At 37.8% G+C, this 19,034-nt stretch overlaps 1 long non-coding RNA gene across 1 annotated transcript; it reads right to left on the bottom strand.

Annotated features, from left to right (window-relative positions):
* Positions 1-15,667, bottom strand: LOC141578880 (uncharacterized). Its single transcript, XR_012509731.1, has 4 exons — positions 15,524-15,667; positions 14,472-14,668; positions 8,410-8,502; positions 1-2,977 (listed from the first exon to the last, which is right to left on the bottom strand). It is a non-coding gene; the product is annotated as an uncharacterized LOC141578880 (long non-coding RNA).
* Positions 15,668-19,034: the final 3,367 nt, after the last annotated feature.

Raw genomic sequence — 19,034 nt, 5'->3', positions numbered from 1 at the left:
TACAGAGAGGGCTGAAGCGGGATGCCCGGGCTGCCCAGGCAAGCCTGCGAATTTCCATCCAGTGTCCCCCTCGGCCTGCAATGCGGGCGCCCTCTGCTGCTTCAGGGTGGCAATTGGCATCCCTCCAGGTGGGTCGAGTACTGGGAGGCTTCCTCCTTTAGACAGACAGAGAGACATATCAAGAGACAGACAGACACACTAGCCTCTTCATCCATTGAGAAACAGCCGTATATCCTAACCTCCTCCTCCTCATTCATTATATAGGTAGACAGATACATATATAGACAGACACACACACACACACACACATACACACACTAGCCTCTTCCTACTCCTCAATTAAGTAGGGAGAGAGACACACTAATCTCCTCCTCCATTAGATAATAGATAGACAAACTTAATACATTTTTTCTCCTCCTCCATTTGATAGATGGAAAGTGAGATTGACCGATACACCCAGTAGCCGCTACCTTCTCCTGTTAGAGATACTGAGAGATAGCCAGACACATGGGATTATTTCTACTTCTCCATTTGATATAGATAGAGACACACTCACAGACACACAGACAGACAGACACACTACTCTTCTCCTGCTCTGACAGACAGAGAGATAGATAATCAAGCCTCCTCATTCTTTTCCATTATGTATGGGTACATACATACATATCTGATAATAGACAGCCAGACAGACATACTAGCCTAATCTTCCTCCATCAGATACATACATAGACTGATAGATACAGTAGCCTCCTCACCCTTTAGATACAGATACATAAATAGACAGATCCCCACGAGCACGCGCGCACACACACAAGCACACACACACAAGCCTTCTCCTCTTCCTCAAAGAGCTAGATAGTTATATAGTCACACTAAAATTCTACTCCAACAGACAGAATTATAAATGACACACTATCTTACTGCTATGCCTCCCCAGATAGATAGATAGATAGATAGATAAATAGATAGAGAGGCAGGCAAATAGTGAAACATAATTTTCGCCTCATCCTCCAGTAGATATATTGACATACACACACATAGTCTAGCCTCTCCCATCCTCCATTTGATTGGCATTAAGCCTGGCAGTGAGACAGACAGGCACACTAGATGCGGGTTACGGTCTGGTGTTGTGGTTTGTGTTCGGGGACCGTGGAATAGGGTGCCTGTAGCTATCCAATGGATTTCCTCCATGTCCCTAGCTGCCTTGCCTGGGGGCGTCCTCCGCTCCTACTTGTTCGCAGGTCTGAAGCCTTTAAATCTGCCTGTTCCTGGGAGCGGGCGTGGTGAGGTCAGTGGAAGAGGTTGGCGGCAGAGAGGAAGGCCGCACAGCACCTTTGGGTTGCCTCTGCGAGTTGGTCATTAAACTTATTTTATTAAAAACAAAAATGACAGCCATTATTGTAACATAACCAAGTAGCTAACATTTCATATTTTCTTTCAAAAAGGCAGAATTAAAATGGCATAGTGATGCTATCAGTATTTTGTCTGCCACTTAATCAAAAACTCAAAATAAATCATAAGAGTGAAGAGAAAGAAGAGGTGAGGTATGTTCAGATGCCTCCTTTATAATTCAAGCATCTTCACAATGTCCTTCCTGGCCTTCTAACCCATTGAATGGAAATGTGCCCAGTTTATACTAAGTTGTAACTAACAATGAAGACCAAACTTTCAGTGAATTAGATGAGAAAAGTGTTCAAATGCAAATGTCATTAGTATGGAGTGTCTCAGACAATCTATAATGATAGTAAAGAATAAAAATGAATAGGATAAGCTCATTTTATTGCAACAATATGAATGAAGGTGTTTCATATATGAAATCTAATCTGAGTCTCTGGACCATTTTTCTTTAAACATCAGTGTTTGTTTCTATCATTTTGGCAGCCACAATGCCCTCTCCTAATTTATTAAATAGGTGTTTGTTAATAAAAACTTAACCTCATGGTTACCAGGTAAACCAGCCCGCATTTCTGAACATGAGTCGCTAATATATGCTTATTTTTAAAATTATATAATTAAATGATCTATCTTAAAATTTATAGCGTCTTTTTTTTTTTATACTTGGCAGCAATTTGTTTCTTCTTGGTGGCTTTTCATTTCAGTGTCATCAAATAAAACAATGATGTCTGGAGATCACTGGCATCTTAGATTTGATTAAAAATAATATTAAAGAATATATAACTAGAAGATAGCTTACCAATGTATCAATTGGCCCTAAAAGTCACTATTTTCGTAACTCTTCTGTCCCATTTTTTTTTTTCTGAGCCCTGGGACCTTGGGTATGTTACTCTTTGAGACCATCTGCAGTGTGAGGATTCTGCCACCTTCCTGACAGGACTGATATGACTATTGCAGACAATGGAGGAAAAGCACAAGCAATATGGTAGATGTTCAAGACATGGTGGCTGTTATTTCTTGAGGAAGACATTTCAAAAATGGTTCTATAATCATTAACAACATAGTACCTCACTTCTAATTTCTAAGCTGTATTAGAAACGATTAAAGTTAAACAAAGAAGTCTCTGGAGTTTAATGCATCAATAAAGCAAACAAATGTCACTCATAAGTTACAAAAAAAAAAAAGAGAGAGAGAGAGAGAGACTATTCTTATTTGTTTTTAGACTATGTACCACCTGGAACGCCATTCCTAAAATTTAAAATACCACCACCAGATCAAGTAATATATATAGATCTGTATGCCCTCCAACAGAAATAACTGATTTTTATTCAATCACTTTAAGATAAAATCAACATATTATCATATAAAAATAACCATTAACTCAAATTTTTGGTCTGGGTCAGGGCGCATTGCTTTGTCTGTCTGTCTGTTTCCCTATGTAGTACTTCATTTCAGTGTCATGTTTGCTCATGAGCTCAAGAAGTCGCACTTCTATCTGGGCTTGATTCAGAAAAGCCTTCTTGTTCTTTATTATTTTAATGGCAGCCCATTCTTGCTCCACACCATCATATGCCTTTACAACCTAAAAGCGAAAAAAGATAAATAATATCTATTTCATTAACAACAATTTACAATTCACCTTAATTATGCATTTATCTAATTACCATTTTTCTGACCTTCCTAAATATGAGATTCTATTCATTTCCATTTAACAGCATCCATTTACTACTTTATTGTCACTTTGAATCAATCTTTTCAATTGGATTTCTTTTGTATCCTTATAGTATTTCTAAACATCCACAAAGTAGGTAAGTTTCTTAACAAAATTAGAATAACTATTTTCCTCTTTCAAAAATAAATTATGAATGTTGACAAGTGCTTTGGTTTTCCACCTTTCTTACTAAATAACATTATAAAACAATACGTCTGACTATTCTTTTAATGCGAGAAAAACCTGGTTTAAGTTCTAAGTATACATGTGAGATATTTAAAAGGTTGTAATTCATTTGAAAAATGTAGGTAACTTTCTAAATTTAAATTAGATTTTCATAGGCATATAAGAGAATTACTTCAGACTAAAAAAAATTTTTTAAATAAGCAGGATATAAGTTAAAATACCATAATTAGAGGATTTTGAGTTTTAAAATGAGAATTAATGCTAAGGAAACTGAAGTGTTCATGAACAAGTGACTGCACACCTCTCATTTTAAATTTTACTCATTTAAACAAGTTTCACACTGTTGACAAAGAAATTTACATTAAAAACTAGGAAACAAATACAAAGATAAAAGAACACTGTATCTATACAAATTAGAAATAACCACTATACCTGATTAAATATTCTTACTTTTGTAACATTATATATAGTCTGAATAGATAATAGCTTTAGACACATTTTCTAGCATATTCAGAATGTCTGGAGATGCATGTAGAATTCCAAGTGATTCCAATGTTTTGATTGAGCATCATTGGATTAGAGGAAGAGAATGGATGCATGGTCCAAGATCCACATCAGTCAAGGTTATTGTCAATGGCAGATCATAAATGGTTTAGCTGAAATCAAATTTGAAATATAAAAAAAAGCAGTATCTCTGGTTTCACCCAATTCTAAAATAAACTACTGCCTACTGCCTTTTAAATCAGAGGTGACCCACGTAAGCATCTGACCATGACCAAGTGGTTTTGATATTCTTCTCTTTCACTGACCATACTGACTACATCAAGAGTGGCAGTTTAGTGCCCAGATCCTAATGGTCTCCAGGACAAAGGCCACTAACAGGGCCCCAACTATTTACTGACTTTGCAAATAGTTAACTGGCTCAGTGGTAAAACAATGATTGTTGACCTTGAATTATACATTCAACAGGCAGTTTTCAAGAATGCCGATGTCCAGAATTCAGTCAGAGATTCTTAGTTCATTAGTCTGGAGCTTAGGCATCAGTCCTTCCCCCCAAAGCCCCCATCCCCAAAGCTCCCTGGAAATTTTCAATGTGCAATCAGGACTGATAACCACTGGCCTAAGAAATGAAGGAGCTGCTTATTTGACAAGGACCTGGCAGAGAATTTAGAGAAAGCCTGACAAAGTCAATAAGGAAGAATTTATTTGGCGAGTGAGAGGCCCTGACCCTGAACACACTTCAGCCTAGGAGAAAGATGTCCATCAGTCTCATCTGGGAAAATGAATCCTGATGTCAAACAGGCCTGTATTTTCACAAGTATATGATGTAGGGTTCTCTTAGAAATCAGAGTATGAGAAAAGGCAAAGGGGAGGGGGAGGATCACTGTGAGCTTGAAGAGTAAGTGTCAGGGAAAACTAAGTTTAAAAAGCAAGCCGCATGGCCATGACTTGCACAGTGGGCATCACAGAAGTCAGACGACGCCCTGCTGGAGGCAACTGCCAGAGTGTCGGTGTGATTTTGAGGGTGGAGACAGAAATCACTCCACCCAGCGCATTCACAGCCTTACTTATGTAAGTGGTAGGCCTCAGAAACACGTTTCCTTAAGAGGCTCTGACAGAGAAGTAGAAGTTACTTCTGACAAGAAGTAATATTTTGATACAGAAGGGCTCCCATAACACTGAGAAACCCCTGCCTCAGAAGAAAGAGGTTAGAATCAAGGGAAAAGGCCCTGAATTATGTATAATTACAAAAATTCCTTGACATCATGGAAAGGAGCAGGCATACTGTACACATGACATCAGGGCCTGGCAGAGACACCCCAGAACTGCAGAGCTCTGCTAACAACCTTGTTTGTATCTCCTTCAGGTTTCACCGCTTAGATGTGTCCTGGTCTCAGCCTGTGGCTGCTAGTGTCTTACAGTATTCTTTCTGTCCTAAACACAATCAGATTCATACAGGAAAACCTTTCCTCACAGGGTGATAGAGGCATATTTTGTTTCTCACAAGGCAGGAACAGATAAGTAAGAACATGTAGGTTCCACAGTTTAAGAAAAAAACAAAAACAACCCCCAAAATTGTCAAAAAGTCAAAAGTATTTGGATTGCAAATTAATAACTGCTTCACTGCAGAAAAGTTGCAAGGCAATGGAGAATGGGATGAACAGGAAACCATATCTCAAATAAAACAGCTCTGCGGCAACCCAATGAGATGGGGGATTTAGGAGTGGGAACAGCTTGGGAAGCCACAGCCCAAGAAAAGCTTCATGAAGTGCAAGGAGGAAGGACTGACAGCTAAGTCTGGGCTCAGCTGACACAAGACACTGATGTAAGACACTGATGCAGTTAGGGTTTTGTCCTCTGTATTGGGCAGGATGGGCAAGTGAGGAGAGGAGATTCATGGGTAGAGAGAAGAGGCCAGGAAGGAAGTGAAAAAACCAGGTCCCCTGGAGTTCCTTCCTCACTTTCCTAAGCAGCTGTGCTGCCCAAGTGAGTGGTTCTGCCCATCAGAACTCCACCAGTCACAGCCTTAGCCATGCTGGTGCTGTGGGGCCTGAGAAGGACATCCTGGAGACTGTCTGCCCACTCAGAGGCCTGGCAGAGTTAGAAGAGGAGCCAAGAGACAAAGTCAAGGCACAGCCCCTGGCATCCAAGCCTCTGAAAAAGTGAGAGGGCACCTGCTGTGCTGGCTGAAGATGGTAAGTGTTTTTCTCTTTGAAGAGGAATATCAGACAGGAACGCAATTATCTCTAACATACATAATGAAGAACCACCCACAGACACCAAAGCCCGTGTGAAGAGGCAATACTACCTATCAGTGATTAAAATCAACCACTTAGTAAAGTAGCTACCTGGTTAAGTTCAATAAGTTCAAAAAAACCAAAAAACAAAAAAAACCACAAAAAAATGCTAATGGAGTTTCTAGAGCTGATGCGGTATTAGTACCTTCACAGAACAACGACAATCCAAATACTTAACCTGTCCGTTGCTGAGATCTATTTACAAACATTAAAAGTGTACTATTGAGAAAAAGATGTAACAACATGATTCACTAATACGTTCTAACTATAAAATTCAGCATTTTCCATTAAATTACCTATCCAAAGGAACCTTTGCCTATCAAGGAGTCAATTTCATAACGATCCATCCACTCTTCTCCGTTTTTTACCATATAATCATAGTTATTGTTAAGTGTGTCACTAAAATCACTGGGGGGGGGTGTGCACACCATATATCAAGACAAATCTGCTATCAGTAGGAAACAGATGAATTTCTATTCTTTAACACACACACACACAAATGAAATAAAGAATTTTCTATAGTTGCTATTTGAATTACAGAATAACACTAATATATAACCAGAGAAAATTTCTGCAGTAAAATTCCCTTTAGAATTATACAGTTTATACATTTTGTAAATAGATGTTAAGTGACTGGAGCAATGCCTCCCATTCAAGAAGAGTAACAGGACCTGATCTACATTTATTTTTTTAAACCAAGATATAATTTATATACAGTGAAATGGCATAGATCTCAAGAGTGTATCATATGAGGTATTTTGGAAAATTGCTCATGTTGATGCAATCAACAAATGCCAAACAATATAAATGACATTTTTGTCCTCCTTATATTCAAGTTCCTTCATGCCCCCTTCTAGTCCATCCCAATTTTATATTTGATCCTAAGGCAAAAGAGTTTAAAAATGAAAGTTTAAATGTATATGAACTGATGTTTTACTAATATAAAAGGGGCCTCTGAGACATGCCCAGTTTTTAAGCCTATAACAACACATTAATGAAAAACAGATATGCTCCCTACCTATCCCGCACCCACTAAAGGCCATGAACCTTGTGGTTGATCACAAAATGAGTTATTTTCCTTATATCTGTTTTTCTTATAGCTTCTAAGACTAGTTAAAAATAATAGTTGGACTAGGCAATAGTCCAAGTGATTGGTAACTAACTGAGGAAGTTATAAATTACACTGCAAGGAGCAACATCACAAAAATTCTAGTTTACAAGGTGGCAAAACAGTTGAAAACAAGCTTCAACAGAGTTACTATTAACAGTTTAACTATTTATCAGATATTAACAAACTGACATTAATAAAGTGTTAACTATTTTATCAGATATTTTCAGATAACCAAAAGCTGGCTTGGCACATCTTTTATAACACATTAATTATGTACAAAATCCAATTTAGAAATGTTCCTCATTGAGTTCATTCCAATTTTATCTTGCCACAATGCCACAGTAACATAAATACTGGGATTAAATGGCATCTAACTATTATAAAATTTATACACATATAAGAACGTCTTTTTAGATAAGTGGCTCTAACACTGGTAGAAGATAAGCCTTCAGTGTGAAAGGATGTAGTGCCCCCAGGAAAAGGAAAGAAAGCACAAGCACTCTTCTCCAGAAAAGCTCATTTAATAATTAATTACAGAGCTAGAGTTGCAGTTAGAAGCAAGTAACAATCATGCCAGAGGTCTAAGACAACACCAGAAAAATAATTTTTGGATGCAAAGAGTCAAGTTGGAAGATGAGTTATTCAAAGTGTATTTTTTTTATCATACTTACTTCCACCAAAAAGGCTTTTGGATATCTTACAATGAAAAGATACAGATAAAAGAACACATATCAATTTAAAAAGAAAATTATATAGATAAACTAGGCCAGATGCCTGTTACCTGGGTACTGAATACATCTCAGAGCTTCCTGACATCCACGGCAATAGGGAAACAGATAAACAAAAATTCAAGCAAAATTCTAACATATTCAGTCTTTTCCAGTGTCATTATTCCCTCCCTTCCCCTTTCTTGTTTTGAAGAGGAGTTATTATAGAAGTGATAACTCAGCCTATATTAAACATTTTGAAAAAGAAGAAAAGTTATCCATAATTATCTTAATTTTCTGTAGTCCCTGTTAATATGCCTTTTTTCTTTTATGTAATTGTACTATCCATAAATCATTAACTTACCAGTCTTCATAATAGTCATCAATATGACAAATCATTGGGAGTAAAAAAATTTAGTATGTTTAAATACATCACAAAATAACTTCTTTCCCCTACTCTATTGCAGGGTAGATGGTGTTATAACAAATCAATAGTCTTACCTCATTAATATGCTTATATGTTTTGATCAAGTCAATAGAAAGTTTTCTCAGGGGAGCAGTAGCTGGATCACGGAAGGTTTGGGGCATCCGCCTCTGTAACATGACAATATCAGGCATCACCTTAACTAGACAGAAAAGACTAGCACTTTAACTATATTGTACTGACATGAACTTCCTCTTTTGTAACCTGTGTATATGTATTATGAAAAAAAAAAGACATCTACATTAGAAGTTTCAGTTATCTCTTTTAACTGGAATCCAATGAAGACAACCACTGGAAAAATAATGAAACAAGAAGATAATATGCCCAGCTGCCCAAGGCTTCAGTTCTGTTCCCCAAATTAAACAGCAGCATTATAGACATACCCCTGGTTCAGGAGACATGCATGATATGCTGCCCAAGAGGGCTTCTCCACCATACAATTAGCCAAGGAAAAACTTCTGAATTATCCCTAAGCCTGACCTGACTCAGAGCAGACAAAGACTAACTCATCTTCCAGCCTCCTAAGACAAGATTTTAGGACCCAGCTGGCACCATGAAGCAAGCTGGTCACAGGGCAGAGATGGAGTTTGGTGCTGCAGAAGTGCAGCTCCCAAAACCCCCAGAGCCTGCCCTCCAACAAGCATCTGCCTATAATGTAAGCAAGGCTGAAATCTGCACTCACTTCTGTAACATAATTGAGCAAAGCATGCTCTCCGCCTGACGCATCTGAGCTCACCCTCCACGTTCCCTTGGCCCCCGCCCTGCTGAGTTATCACCACCTGACATGCTAGTATACATTTGCTCATTTACTGGTTTTGGTTTGTTCTCCTTCCACTACAAAGAAAACTCCATGTGGCACAGGGATTTTGTTCAATGTTGTATTACCTTTGCCTACAACAGTGCCTGGAACACAGTAGGTTCTTTAATAAATATCTGTTGAATAAACAAATGAATCCATAATACCAGTATCTCTACTTCTGATTACACTAAGAGCTGACCACAAATAAGTTCCAGAGGACACCTTAAAGCTAATGAAACTTTCTTTCAAAAAACCCATTTCAGCCATACTCCCAGCGCAACGCTAAACCACGTCTTTCATCAACCAGTAAGCAGTCAGGGTACAACTGTGAGCTTCCTGCTAGACGGGGGCTGGAGCAGGAACACGAATGTCCTCCATACACAAGCACACCCAGGGACGCTGCAACTAGCATGCTAATGATGCTGGGTTGTTGTTCCCACCTGACTCTGCCACGTGGCAAGCCTCAGTAGAGGGGATCCCAGTGGGGCTTCTTGCAACCAAGAGATCCTGATCCTCACAACCAATTAATTGCATCAAGGTACCTACAGTCCCTACCACTAGCCATCCTTGGATTCCTGTCTAGCTCTCTTACAGACATTTATACCAGCAAAATCTACTGAGCCAGGATCCCCTGATGCAGCCCCTTTCAAAGGACACTCTGGTCAATTTGAGGGGCAGAGAGAAAGCAAACACATCACACTAAGGCCTCACAGAAATGTCTGGAATCTTGGGAAAATTAACCAAGTTAACTCACACTACTAACAAAAAAGAAGAGAGAAGGGTAGAGGTAACAATGGACACAAAAGAAAAGAATCATCATCCCGGCAGCATGAGAAGATGGAGTGATCGCAGCAGTGAGCAAACTGATCTTAACATTAGTTTCCTTTGCATCTACACTCAAATTCTAAAAGTTGTTACCCAGATAGCAAATTCACTGAATTACTGTATTCAGTTAATAATTATCTTTTCTCATGATCTCTCCTTCTCAAAGTTCCAAATAAGGTTTAAGGGGAAAAACAGCGATTATAACTATTTGTCTGAAAATATAGTAAGACTTAATAAGATAATCTGAATTAATTTTTAAATTACATATTGTTTTATTTTTTTAAATATAAACAGGTACAACTAGGTTCACAGAGTATTTGGCTCTCATATCAGTCCTTGGAGACTGAAGGAATAGCCAATATCAGTATAAGCATGTCAATTATTTTCATGTGAATGAAGCTGTAAGCATTTAAGGTAATGAAACAGGTTTCTCCTAATCTATTTCCTTTCTTATTTTTTAAGCACTGGCATTGTTTTCAAGCAGGTAATGTTCTTGGCAAGACCCTTCTTGGACTACTGGAGTGCAGCCTCACTGTGAGGTTTCACAAAATCTGAACCAGTGAAATACTTCATTACCACTGTAGTAAGAGTTGACAGAAGGTATAACTACCATTAGAAATGAATGAATTACTTAAGTAGTTAACAATAAAATAATAACTGTAGCAGCAAGTGTTTGCTATACACTGTATTTTGGGCATGCATATTTTTACATCTTTCATGTAATCTTCTCAACAATCTCACAAAAATAAGTAATGTTCCTGTCACCATTTTACAAATGAGAAACCTGTGTTCCTGAGGTAATGTTACTTGACCAAGGTCCTAGAGCCAGTAAAATAATACAGATGAGAAGAGAACTAAGGCAGTCTCACGCCCAACCCCACACTCTGAATCACAGCACTGGGCCAGGGGCTCCCTGTTAATTTTAGGAGTCTATTCTAGCTTCTTGGCGGAATCATTTTTAGGCTATTTGTTGGGCAAAATAATTGAGCCATGCATAATATATACCAATAAAATAAACATATGCATTTATTAAAATTAGTTATGTCCAAAAGTATAAGTATGTTTAAGTTTTCAACCTGCCCACTTACAACTCCACTGGTATTTCAAACACTGGAAAAAAGAACCAATGACTACATTATTTCCAGGAGTAACTATGCTCACTTAAAACACCAAAATCACACAATCAAAAAAAGATTTTTTAATGTACTGCACAGACCTGAAATTGGCTATAAAAGTAATTCTGACTACCACACTTTTATGCACACAGTGTGTAAGTGTGCATTATGCACTTGGCATGTCATGACACTGCTAACATTTTCACAACTGGCCAAACTGGCTACAAGGCTGAGTTGACTAGCTAATTCTAAATATCTTACTTTGCTTACAGACTTTTGGCAACAGAAGTTACTATTTCAGGAACATGTGTATATATAAACCAGATGCATTCCATCCATAAAAAAATTGGCCTTTGGATCAGACTGTACTTCAGTGCTTCCAATAGTGCCTTGTACAGAGTAGATGCTCAAAACACGTGGGAAGAACAAATTAATTCCTACAAACTAAACAACACTTTCTTCACTAACTTTCATTGTGATTTCATGTTAGGTAACCAAATTTTCTGTTTTTCACTACTGTCATGCCATAATCACAAATCCAGAATTAGAAAATAATTTTTCCAAATACACTGTTACAAATTTATACTCAAACTCAGACCAGCCCTAAGCATCTGATGTTTTGTCCACTTCCAACTTCCACAGTAACAAAGTCAGGAAAATGTAATGTAACAAGCTCCCTTCTTCCCTTCTCCAGCTGGGTGAAAAAAACCAGTGGTTCAGAGGACCCAGGAGCTCACCAAGCTGCTGCAGGTAGCGAGCTCCCCTCCACACTGCTGCTCAACGTCCCTGCTGCAAAAGGGATTGCTGCTGAGATAATTCTCCTGCTGCCTCAGCTATCTGGCTCTGGGAGCCAAAAACAGCCACACCCCCAAGGCTCTAAATCTCCTGACCTTTCTGTGTGAAGACACAGATCACAAAGACCAAAAAAAAAAAAAAAAAAAGCAGTAGTTCTCACCTCCTGCTTAGATCAGTTACAAGAGCTAAAACAACCTTTTTTTCCTGAAAAGATTCCATAGTGTAAGTGACAGGACTTCATTAAAAAATTGTTTTCTAGTTTAATAATACCTATTCCATCCATTTTATTTACATTTACCTCATATTTTCATACATAGTAAAGAGTAAGAAACACTATATCCTGCCATTCTTGCTATCTTGAGACCTATTAATAAAGCTGAACAGCATACATAACACACATGCAGAACACACAGTTTAAGAACCATGAAAGGTGCCGTGAAAACTGTAATAGCCCAAACAGGCTCAGCATTCCAAACAGTAACCACAGTTTTCTACACTTTTACTACATTTATCTTTTGAACAAAACTGTGTTTAAATTTATGTGAAACACACTCATATTAGAAAGATTAATTACCAGAAATGAAATGTTAAAGTAAGCTCATTTCAATTTTCTTGTACAATAAATCTTATTGAAAAGACACTGATAGGATGATTAACAAGTAACAATGGAAATCAAATAATGAAATTACCAAAGTTTAGAGCTAGAAGGCACTTGGGGGGGGGGATGTCGAGTCTAGTCCAATCTTACATTCAAGGAACAGAGAGAAGGGTCCATGTGGCCTGACTCAAGTCACACAACCAGATCATGAGTCAGGATCTGGAACCCACGTCTGGTAGACCAGGCCACATCAGCACACAGTTTCAGTGTTTTACACTTCAGTTATAAGAAAGCTTTTAATCTGACTGCCTTAGGTTCAGAAACTTCTGGAGTTTGGCAAAAATATCTGGCTGAATATTATTACTTAAAGACTTTTTTTCACACAATATGTATCTAAAAATATTTTATAGCTTAAAATGGATACTAAATTAACTTATCTCTTATTTGAAAATAATCCACAAATAAGATTTAGTTGTATCTAAAAATAGGTGCTTTGCTAGCTAACTAGATTATCTACTACAATAATACAACCATAAAAATAACTTTAAAGGACTGAGTTTTTTCCTAGTCCTCTGCACATGCCAGGTGTTAGAGCGGAAAGACACTGTATCTAAAAAGAAAGAAGCCTGGGCTGGACCCCAGAGTCTACTGCCTACAAACTTGGAGAGATCACAAATGGGAGCTCAGTCCCTTCAGCTGCAAAACAGATTAAAAACAGGTGGCCTGCCTGATAGGCTGCTTCTGAACAAGTGGGAAAATGCATCCAAACATACTTTGCTTCTTACAAGTACAATGCAAATGGATCATTATGCTATTACTACTGTGTGGAAGTCCAGAGAATTTTCTTCTGGTACACACACACTTTCCAGTTTTGACCAACTACTCTAATTCTCAAACATACAATTCCTCAATTTACTGCATAAAAGAATTCTTAAGTCCTGCCATAATTTATCTTACTATTTTATTGTGAATGTTATTTACATGCTGTAATACATTTTATAAATGTAGAATCAGGTCAACTATTGACAATATTTTATTTTAATACATACAAGGGTGTCCTCAAATAATGGTGTTACTTAATTGTAGCCAATAGCTTATTAAAACCACATATTAAGTTAGGAAAAATTAATTTCCCTCAAATAATCCAGTAAAAGAAATACTCTGAAATTTTCCAAGTTTTTGATCATATTAAAAGACCTAAATAAACAGTGGCAAACCAAATTCCTAAGTACATGGAAAAACAGCCACTTTCAGTGCTCATCACATACTCCTCAGGGGGAAAGAAACTACCACAACTATAGCAAGTAAAAAAATTCTTCCCAAACCAAAAATCAACATAGTAGATGCAGTTAATTCAGGAAGATATTAAAAATACATACACACATGCTTATATGTATGTATGTCAAGAGGGTTCAGCATTTATTCACTTTATACTATTCTTATGAAAAATTACTGAATCTCTAGTCTGAATATTAGAATGAGCAGCATAACTAATTTTAGTTAATTTTAAGGAGTTTCACATTTAATTGTAGGTATGTGTATAAAGTAGTTTATAACAGCATAAAGTCAGCTCCATAAGTTTGCTATAATGGAATCTGACTTGTTTTCCTGTAACTTATATTTTTCTACTTAACCATCTTTCCCTAAAAATAAGCTTTCAGTTTCTGTAACTAATATTCTTTAGAAATAACTTCCCCCCTTATTGCAAAATGAGAGAATGTGTTTATGTTTATGTGTTTTTTAATTAAAGTGAAAAACACAGGGGAAGGAGAAAAAAACCAACAAAAATTTTAATGCAAACTTCTTAACATCATATTTTGTTAATCTGAAGTCCCATGTGACATGTAAAACTGAAAACCATTAAGGAATTTGACTGTTTTCTATTACACCATTTTAAGGAATAAATGACCATCCCAACAAATCATTTCTGATACATCGTAAACTTACCTGGTTAGTTAGAGGTTGCTGAATCCGATCAGAATAAGGTAAGGCAGAAACCTGTTGGTCACTTATGTCTGGCTGGCGACGGTCCCTGTACTGATGTGAATGGGGCATCTGTGCAGCCATCTGAAGGCCAGCAGCATGGAATGAAAATGACGGTGCAAGCCTAACAGATGGAGGTTTGCATGCTGAAGTCTCTCCTCCTACAAGAAGATAGTAAATGAGGCTTAAAGGTTGCGTTCATATCCTAATGTTTGTACCTTCTGACCTATTTGATAGCTCCTTAAATTAAGAACTTTAGGATGTTCAATTATATTAAAAACCTTTAATACTACCAACAAGGATATAATACTCAACACAACTGTTGTACGTTAAATGGTATAGAATCCAGTAGTGATTAAAATGAGTATATATAAATCTGGTTTAAGAGAAAATCTTAAAACACATCTTTTTGTAAAGCAATGGAAACAACCTTTAATACTCATTTTCACATACGAGATTTTCATCAGTCGAGAACCGTAAATTGCGAAAGTAATCTCTGAATGCCCGCATCAGGCCTGTCCAGTGGGGCAGCTATTTAGAAATGAATTCAAAGGAACACTGCTGAGGCTCTGCTTTGCACCTGCCAGGTGTACGGCAATCAATCTCCCTGGCATCCTCCAAAGCAGGTGAGAAAATCGTCCTAATGGTGCTCGCCACTGACACAGGTAATTAAAGGCTGAGCACACAATACATGGAAACAAATTCACAGGCTGCTGTATTCTTCTGGACGCTTCTTACACAGTCCCAAGAGAACCTAGAGCAGGCAAGCCTGCCACAAAATGAACAATCAATAACGATTTTGCAAGTAGGCTGAGACCATGGTCATGATATTTCACGGTAGACATGGAAAATTAACATTTTGGTCCATAAAATTACTTGCTAGCTAACTAACAAAAGTTACTTTTTCCTTAAGAGAGAAAGGCTTTTCTTCTTACAGTCAACAAAACTTTCAATCACAAACTAAAGCCAGAAGGCAAAGCATAAAACCCTGGTCAACCAACACTGGCCCAGAATACCTGTTTGTTTGCTTTTTTTTTTTTAAGTAAACCAGCGAACTCTCACCACACTGGTCAGCACCATGGTACTTTTTCTCAAGCCGACTTGTTTCAAACACACACCAGCACTGGTGGAAAAGTGAAGAGCACAGACTGTTAGCCAGGCTGCTGCAGTTTGGAATTTCAGCTCCACACTCCACCAGCTGGGTGGCCTTGCACACCGAATGTCCTGATAATGATAATAATATGTACCTCAAACAGCTGTGGTGAAGGTTAAGTGCTTTAATACGTGTAAAGTACTGAGAACAGCTCTGGCAGTGATAGCCAGCTTAACATCTGCTGCAGTCACCGCACTGACAGTTCAGTCACGATGAAGAGACGAGCGCCCTTCTTGTGCAGCATACAACCTCTAACTGAATGTTGCACGGATTCTGCAAACTGAAGACAACAAAGCTCAACTCCCCCCAAAATAGAAGTTCCACTTCTATATTCTCCCACAGCGAACGCCACTGTCTCCCACCAAGGCAATCAGAATCAAGGCTCTGGGAGTCACAGGGGAGTTCTTTTCGCCCACAGACCACCTCACGCAAGTAACAGCCCCGCCTTGCTGATCCCACCTCCTGCAGAACACTCGGATACCACCTCTCCTTCTCGCCTCCATCACCCCATGCCGCACGCAGACAACTGGAGCAGATCCCTAACAGCTCGCTCTGTCTTTACCTTGCCCACCTGCAATTCTGTATTTCTTCAGTGAGATGGCTACAGTGGCCTTTCTAAAGTGCAAATCTCAAGTCTTCACCCCTGCTTACACGTGCACATCACCTGCGTTAGCTCTGCTTTTAGACCTCGGCCTCTGTCCCCTCCTTCACAGCATGAGGCCCTTAACTGACCCAGAGTGTATGACTGATAAACGTCTGCTGAACACGTAAAAGGACCACATCTTCATGGCAAATGGGGTAACTTGTCTAAACAATTCATTAATCAGAATTTAAAATACATTCAGTTAATTCAATTATGTGATTGTGATCAGTCTCATTAATAAATCAAAAGCTTATTAATTTTATTAAGTATATATATTCTTTTATATGTATCTTCTATTTCTGCACTCATCCTTGCTATCAGCAAGAGAGGTGTATTAAAAATCTCCCATTTAAAACAGTTATGTTACTGGATTACATAAGTTTAAAGCTGTAATACATACCTTCCTGATGAATAAAATCTTTCATCATTATAAATTGTCCCTCTGTCTCCAATAGTGCTCTACTATACTAATATATACTAATAACCACACCAAGCCTACCCTTCATCTTTGCACGTATGTGTTTTGTCCATCCTTTCACTTTCAAATGTTCCATTTCCTTATACTTTAGGTTTACCTCTTATAAACAGTTATCTATGGGTTTAATTCATGTATGAACACTAGTAACCCTTCTACTGATTCCAACTGTTTTATGCTCCTTTCTTACCTTCTGCTGGATTAATCTTTTTATACCCCTACTTGCATGCAAACTACTTTATTATTTTTAGTTATTTCATACATTACAATATAGACTACATATCCTTGACTCATCAAAATCTAATTATTCCTTTAATTTGTGTACTATTGTTGACTTGTGTATGTATACACACACACACAGTCACAAGACAGCAACTAATCATCCAGCGTGAAAAGAATCAGACTCAAGGATACATTCAGAGGGACAGATGGGTATTTTGTGATATCCAGACAGCTAGGAAAGAATTACGAAGAAATGGATAGCTGCTTCTTGATTATTACTATTATATAACTATACTCCTAAAATACTAGTTTCATTTTCTGAATCCAGATCCAGCCAATTACATGCATTAAAATCAACAACCACTCACTGAGGTTGCACTAACTACAGCATTGTTTTGTGGGGGTAACAGTGCCACGCACGATCTGTAACAGTGTGTCTCAAACTTTAACATGCTTACAAATTGCCTTTGTATCTTGTGAAAACTGCAGATTCTTAAAACTAAACCAAAAAACCCTGCAGATTCTGATTCCATAGATCTAGGGTAGGGCTTGAGAATCTCCACAACCTCCAGATCATGCCAATGCTGCTTTGAACAGCATTTTTAAAAAAATTTAATGGCTCACCTTAATAAAAGAAAGCTATTTTCCAACTAACGCAACTAACAGATAACCCATAAATAAGCTATATTCTGACTACACAATACACTATAGCCACCTCCCCCCATACATTTACCTTCCTAGGTAAGATTTTGGGGTTTGTGGGTTTTGGTTTGTTTGGGTTTTTTGTTTTTAAAGACTAATACACACCTCGATGTGTAAGGGTGGTATGGTAGGTGATAAAGAATCTGACGTTCCTTTTAAAATTTGCTGTAAGTAATCTAAATATGGATTAACTAGCAATAACTATGATTCTCACTTGTGAGATTTTTTTAAGGCTATTTACTCCACCATCTATTAGAACTACTTAGTAACGTTACCATCTGTCTGGTGATGTGAAAGAAGATTACGCTTCTAGCGCTGAGGCCTCACGACTTATGGTCTGTGTCTGGGCACGTCTGCCACAGGCTCACTGCCTCCTTTCTCAGCTGAACTGCTGTGTGTGAAATCCACAAAGAGACTCAAGTTCTGTTTCCTCCCACAATGCCAGAAAGCATTTAAGGCGCTCACTCATCCATTCCTCTCCTAGAGTAAGACTCCAAAAAGTCAAATAATGTGGGACTCTCTTGCCAACCTGATTTTATAATTAAGCAAATCATCATGGTTTTTATTCTTTCTAAAGTTTCCATCTTCCCTTTTTATCCAAATGTTAATGAGAAAAAGGATTCAGTTGATCCTGTAACAGAGCTGATGATAAGAAAGTGTTAGGTTGAACTAAATGAAATTGCTAGTATCAGACCTCCATTGGCCTACAGAACAGCAATGCCATACGGTTTGCTCTATGTCTACCATATTACATAATCTGTAATCAATTAAACTGAAAATCAGCTACAATATTTTAGCCCAAGAATGTGTCACATGTTGCAGTATCAGGTATTTTAATGATAAACTTATATTTAATTCAAAATTATCTTCAAAATCATTATTTGGAGTTCAATTTCAAAATAATATTCTAAATTGCTTCCAAATATTACAAAAGGCAATTTGTAGAAAGTATGCGGGTAGGGTCGTACCTTCACTTTTTTACATTATTCCGAACTATGTGGATCTTTTTTACTATGAGAATATTTTTGAAACTTTAAAAAAAGTTCATTAAAATGTTGTTGGTAATTAAACAGTTTACTAAAAAATGAAGTAGCTTTCTCATTCCAGCCAAGTTACTATGTTCTAGCAAGAAACTATAATAAGTAGAGACCATAACACTAGTAGAGATTAGCACTGATTCTAGAGAGAAACGTTCCTTGAACAGATCTGAGACTGGGAGACAGCAAGACTCAAAACAGCAGGGGTTAAAAGGAGAGCAAACACCAAAGAGAAAAGCCTGGGAGGAGACCCTGAGTGAAAATAACCACCATTTTTAATCTCTGATCTAAGACC

The sequence above is a fragment of the Camelus bactrianus genome, chromosome 1, assembly GCF_048773025.1.
Source record: "Camelus bactrianus isolate YW-2024 breed Bactrian camel chromosome 1, ASM4877302v1, whole genome shotgun sequence".
NCBI classification, from domain to species: domain Eukaryota; kingdom Metazoa; phylum Chordata; class Mammalia; order Artiodactyla; family Camelidae; genus Camelus; species Camelus bactrianus.
This window is presented reverse-complemented; position numbering and strand designations above follow the sequence as displayed.